The sequence below is a fragment of the Aedes aegypti genome, chromosome 2, assembly GCF_002204515.2.
Source record: "Aedes aegypti strain LVP_AGWG chromosome 2, AaegL5.0 Primary Assembly, whole genome shotgun sequence".
Lineage (NCBI taxonomy): Eukaryota > Metazoa > Arthropoda > Insecta > Diptera > Culicidae > Aedes > Aedes aegypti.
In genome coordinates, this window is record NC_035108.1 from 157614878 (window position 1) to 157621114 (window position 6237).

Consider the following 6237-nt stretch of genomic DNA (forward strand, 5'->3'; position numbering starts at 1 on the left):
ATAAGCGCGTTGATAAATACTTACGAATCTCGTGCTTTTGCGTAGTGTCCGACACACAGTGGTCCAGATTTAAATACTTATGTCAAAAACTACGCTTTCCCATTATTTACAAGTTTTGATCATAACTAGTGTTGTAGAACATATTTCAGTAATGCTGACTCTTTATTGGGCATAGTCACGATTTTTTGGGTGCCTTTAGCCGGAGTTATTACGGTGGATCACTGGGTGAAGTCGGGTAAAAAAAGGCTTATTTTTCGACATGCTAAGTTATCTTTATTTATTCGCAACGACAATCACTTTAATTTGCATAAATCATTAAGATCTGATATTCTACATTATAAAAGAAGAGTTTTGCATCGTTTCAAATATACCGGATGTCACCATTCGGACCTAATGGCTATATATTTGTTGGATACTAAACCGTTTCAATTCTCGGAAAGTAAAAATCAAACATGATTGTGCACTAAAATGCGTTCCCATCTTGGCACAGATGTTCAGATACAAATTGGGCACTTTATCGTAAGCTTGAGGCTCCCCGGGACCCGAAAATGGTCATTTGCAGGATCAATCAAATGCAAAACTCATAGTTATCCAAGTCAATCGTTTCTCAAAAGGTTTACACTGATGCAATTTTCGTAAAATTCCGTCATATAGTGACCACATTATAGCCGACCCCGGAAATTATCTGTGACTTGAAATTTGCCTACCTCCAGGGGCACAAACGTACCGTACCCTTTTCACCCGACCTGACCCAGTGACCCACCGGAATAACTCCGGCAACATGAATATTTCCGCGTTCCTCTGTCCAGTTCTAGAAAGTAGATATGTGTGCCAGTATACTGACAAAAAATCATTTGAATCCATTAAGAATTCGCTGAGCAATGAGGGTTTCAGAATATTTGCTTTCACTCAGGCCTATACGGGTTAATACATTTTAAGGCTCTTCACTTTTTAAAGAAATGAATGGTTAGGCAAACTTAGGCAAGAGGATGTCCAATCGATTCCATAAGCATAAAAGAGCATTTGAGCAAGATATCTCCGCGAGAGGCGTTTTGCACGATATTAAGAAGGTGTCCTTTTATTATTTGACGCAGTTACAATAATAATAAGTGGTTATTTAATAGGGTAAACGATAGATACAAATGAACTTGCTCTTGGGAATGCTGAATCAAGATTAAAATAAGCTAACGACCAGAAAATCTTATATTGAAAACTAAGTTTGCACGAGTTTTGGTGAAGCTGAAACAGTTGAGTTTAAAATGAAAAATTAAGGATTTTTGGACATATGCACCTATTTAGGGTAAAAACACAACATTTTTTTTCATGTGTTCTTAACAATCTAGTATTGTAGTTGAATGTTCGACTATGTGTATCGAAGTTTGGTTTTTGCCATCTTTTAACAAAACTGGACCTCTGTGCGACGACGGTAGCGTTGATTCTGCGCGCATCATATGTGTACCATGTACTGGCCGCCTCCTTCGTATTTGTTGAGTTTGTCCAGTCATTGACGATGGAAATGAGAACGGATGCATTTGGTGGAACGTGGAAAACGCCATAAGCCGAAAGTCGTGAGCTACGGACAGTTGTCTGGTTGAATGTGTGTTGTTCGTTCCGTAGTTACACGAATGATTCCAGAGTCATCAGGGTTGAAGCTATGACGAGTAGTAAATCCATAGACTCATGAAAGCATTTCTGTGATTTTATTTTAGAATATTTGAAGATGCTTCAGGATTTCCGGTATCTATAGTCCAAAATTTGAAAATTTCTTTGACTTTTCTGGGCATAACTTGTAATCGTGACTGTCCATATTGATTTTCGGACCCAGTACATATTTGCAGCCATCTTTGCAATCTTCCTCATATTCAGAATAGTCGAAAGCTACACTGAAATCGGTGTAGCTTTGGACTTTTTTGATAAATGAGCTAGCTATGTTTGCGAGTTTGCCTTCGCAATACTAGAAATCCAGCAATAAGGAGGGATCCTATCCAGGTCTATGATATAATTGAAGGGGTCAATCGGGGAATATTACAACCAGTTTCAAGCAAATACTTCAAATTTTCGGATAAATTATAAATATTTCCGATAGTACAGTCAACTCTCCCTTACTCGCTATTGAAGGGACCATTGTATTGGGGAGGTATCAAGATACAGAACACATATTTTTCATATTTCAAACTTCTCATTATTTTGCAAAAATACATCCTAAATAGTAATTTTACCATGGAAAATAATGCAATTTTACCGCATTTATCCATATCACACTTTTTTAACGGACTGAAAAAATTGAAAATTTGATCGCTCAGAAATGGACAGAAAGCCTCAATTCTACTACCAATTTAATCATAATATTCAAATTCATTAAATATATTAACATTTGGAGGGCATTTGGAACTTTTCATGAAAATATCGCTTTAGAGGGGTAAGCATCGAGTTAGAAAGGTATCGACTTACAGAGGTATCAAAGCATGCTAAATTGAAGGGACCGCGCATTCCATCGAGTTAGGGGAAATATCGAGATACAGAACATCGAGTTAGGGAGAGTTGACTGTTATTCCATCAATTTGATAGGAAAGAATAGATATATTTTGCAACAAACGGATCTGACTATATCCGGTTAACAATGTGTTGATTCCCGAGGATTTCATAGAACCATCATAGAATTGTAGAAAAAAAATATAAATATTAAGAGTAATATACCGCGCTGCATCGAATTTCCAGATGCTTTCGACGGAAACTTGGCTTTTTTGACGGTATTTTTGAATTATATTCCAATTTTTTCTCTTGAAATCCATGATTATTACGTCTCTTACATTCTGCATTCATAATCATTGATAAAATAAGAATTTCTGGATAATTTACAGCCGGTGTTTGAAATTAGAAGCTTTCGGGCAATACGAATCAATACGTACTCAACCAAATTCTTCAATTTGGTTAGACGAACAAGTTTGTCAATCAAATTTTAAATTAAATTCATAATTTTCATATTTTCCAAAATACTGTATTTTTTTCATTAGAAAAATAAAAATGTTTTTAAGCGGTGTTGAAAATTTCAGGTCAAGGAACTTGGAGCAGGCCTTCAATTCCACTATTTTGCATGGCTACCGGCTTATGCATCTTTAAGATATTCCGTCTTCAGTTATTTCAAGTGTTACACCCGAAACCACTTGAGAGATTATTTCAGGAATTATGCCAAGGATTGTTTAGGAATAAAAAACGCAGCTACAACACTACAGGAGGAACGCTCATGATTTTTTTTCAGAGAGTAATCAATTGTTTCTCAGAATTTGAGGGGAATTTCTGTTGAAATTTTAAGGAAATATCCTAGACGAATGCATAGAGGAAGTGAAGGAAGTAAGCCTTGATTAATTCAGAGAATTGGTCCATATGCACGTGTTCACTCGTTGACGTTTGAGCGGTGCCGTGTTATTTATGTGGCCATGGTAACGAGTGAATTTGGCACCGCTCAAACGTCAAATTAGTGAATTGTGCATCGGTTCATTCTAAAAAACAATTTCATGAACTACTGGAGGAACATTCGAGTAGACAAACATCTTTGGATGAGATCCTGCAGTAATCTACTGAAAGAAATTCTGCAGAAATTGTTGTTTACAATTTAGAGGAGCTTCTATAGAAGTCGTTGGAGAAGTTCACACCACAAATTCTAAAGAAATTCTGATGATATCCTAAACGGTGTCGACATTTGCAAATTTAGTGTGAACTATTGTTTAAATATTTGTGATAATAATTTGATGAATAAAGTTTTTTTTTATTTTAAAACTTTCAAAATAATAAGAATAAGAGTAATATCATTCTAACTATACATAACTACATCACATTTGTTCTGATATATTTTTTATTGGTTTATTATTGGCCAATGGATCATTTGGCGCAAATTTTCAAGTCCCCCATACTCAATTAATAATTGCATCATGAAAAAAAATCTCGTTAATATTTGGATTCTGCCAAAACTCTAGGCTTCTGCCACTGAATCCATCTGGGATACACCACGGTTGTTGCAAAGAATCCACTGAATGTGCACCAAGAATTTCTCCTGATTTCTGCTATGGATTTTGCAGGCAAAACTACTAACAACTTTCACCCACAACTATTTTCAACGGCTTTATCCCATCACCCCGAACGCCACTACCCCGAACGCCACTACCCCGAACGCCACTATCCCGAACGCCATTACCCCGAATGTGTCACTACCCCGAGCGCCACTACCCCGAATAGTATGTGATACAGTGTAGAATCTTGTTTTGCGGGCAAGAATGCATCTCTAATAAACCCTTCTTTTGTATGTCAGCTATTCTTTCGAAATATCTTGTTGGCAACTATCTTCTTCTCATTCTTTCTGAGACAGTGCCTGTATATCAGCTCAGTGGGCTATCTTGCAGTTCAAGGGTTCATCATAAATTTCACTGCAAAAAATGCCATTTTTGACACCTACCCACCCCTTTCGTACTATTTTTGGTATTGAAGTTCTATATATTGTGTATGGGTTGTAGCATTTTGAGGACAACCACCCACAACATTTTTGCCTCTTTTAGCGTTACAAAATTCGGGAATGGGCTTTTAAGGTGAAACAGTTTGGAATCAACTTCTAAGATTGCACTGAAACTTCAAAGGTACAAATCTTGCGAGGAAAACATCCAACAGCAGTGTACTTTTTATTTTGACTTTGTGCACTAGCAGAAAGCTTGAAATAAGAAGATCAAAAACGATTGCCTACTACTTCTCCAGTTTAGGGCTCACTCTAAATCGTGCTCACTATGGCTGTCTGGTGGAAAAACCGTGTATCTCTTGACTAGAATAATGATAGTCCTTGAACTAGTAAACAACGTCGAAGACGTTATTTTTCTAAGTGGTCATAATCCAGAGCTATCAAAAAAAAAATTCTTGTAAAGACCCCTACTGTCATTAGAAATAATTTCTGGCTAGGCCACCGTATCATATAAATAAAACAGCAGAAAGAGATAATATTTATGTTCGTTTATCGAAAATTTCAATTTTTTTCTTAGTAATTCGATTATCCGGAGGATTCGATTATCCGGAGTGAAAATAATCGATGCTCCGGATAATCGAGTCCGACCTGGACTTGAGCTACTGAACAACTTTGGCGAAGACGCCTGTTGCGGCTAGGATGTCTTTCTAAGTGGTATGGATCCTAAGCTATCCGCAAAAAAAAAAGTTCTATGCTCACTATTGTCGCCTGGTGGCAAAATCTCGAATCTCTTGGCTAGAATAATGATAGTCCTTGATCTACTGAACAACTTTGCAGAAGCCGCCATCTTTCTAAGTGGTCTGGATCCTGAACTATCCGCAAAACAAAAGTTCTATGCTCACTAGCGCCGCCTGGTGGCAAAATCTCGAATCTCTTGGCTAGAATAATTATAGTCTTCGAGCTACTGAACAACTTTGCCGAAGACGCCATCTTTCTAAGTGGTCTGGATCCTGAGCTATCCGCAAAACAAAAGTTCTATGCTCGCTAGCGCCGCCTGGTAGCAAAATTTTGAATTTCATAGCTTCTATAATGATAGTGCTTGAGCTACTGAACAACTTTGGTGGCAAAATTTTAAATCTCTTGGCTAGAATTATGATAGTCCTTGAGCTACTGAACAACTTTGCAGAAGGCGCCATCTTTCTAAGTGGTCAGGATCCTGAGCTATCCGCAAAACAAAAGTTCTATGCTCACTAGCGCCGCCTTGTGGCAAAATTTTGAATTTCATAACTTTTATAATGATAGTGCTTGAGCTACTGAACAACTTTGCCGAAGACGCCATCTTTCTAAGTGGTCAGGATCCTGAGCTATCCGCAAAACAAAAGTTGCATGTTACACTTGTACTGCCTGGTGGCGCGATTTCACTTAAGCAGTGTTGCCAGCTACGACAAAATTATGAACCCTTCATGAAAAACTGTTGAAGTTGAAGACTATGGCTATGTTGCTTAGCATTATATTTTTCTGTTCCGCTCAAGCTTTATGGTTTTTAATCTTTTCTTTATTCTTCTTAAACAGTGTTGCCAGCCACATAAACATTTGTTATTCAGCCGACTGTATGGCACGCAACACTTCCTTCAACTTTGGTGAACATTCGGTATCGTTATCTTTAAAAAAAATTGGTATTTGCATATCACACCCCCATAAAATTGGTTCTTTTGATTACAATCGAGCAGTGTTGCCATCTATTACCAAAATATGAAAACTTGAACAACCATTTTGGAAAGTTCTCAAAAACC

The 6237-nt window shown here is 37.3% G+C and overlaps 1 protein-coding gene across 1 annotated transcript in view; it reads right to left on the bottom strand.

The window, feature by feature from the left end:
- LOC5576901 (peptidoglycan-recognition protein LC) overlaps nucleotides 1-6237 on the bottom strand; it is an 85351-nt gene that overhangs the window by 70626 nt on the left and 8488 nt on the right. The gene's annotated exons all lie outside the window — the stretch shown is intronic.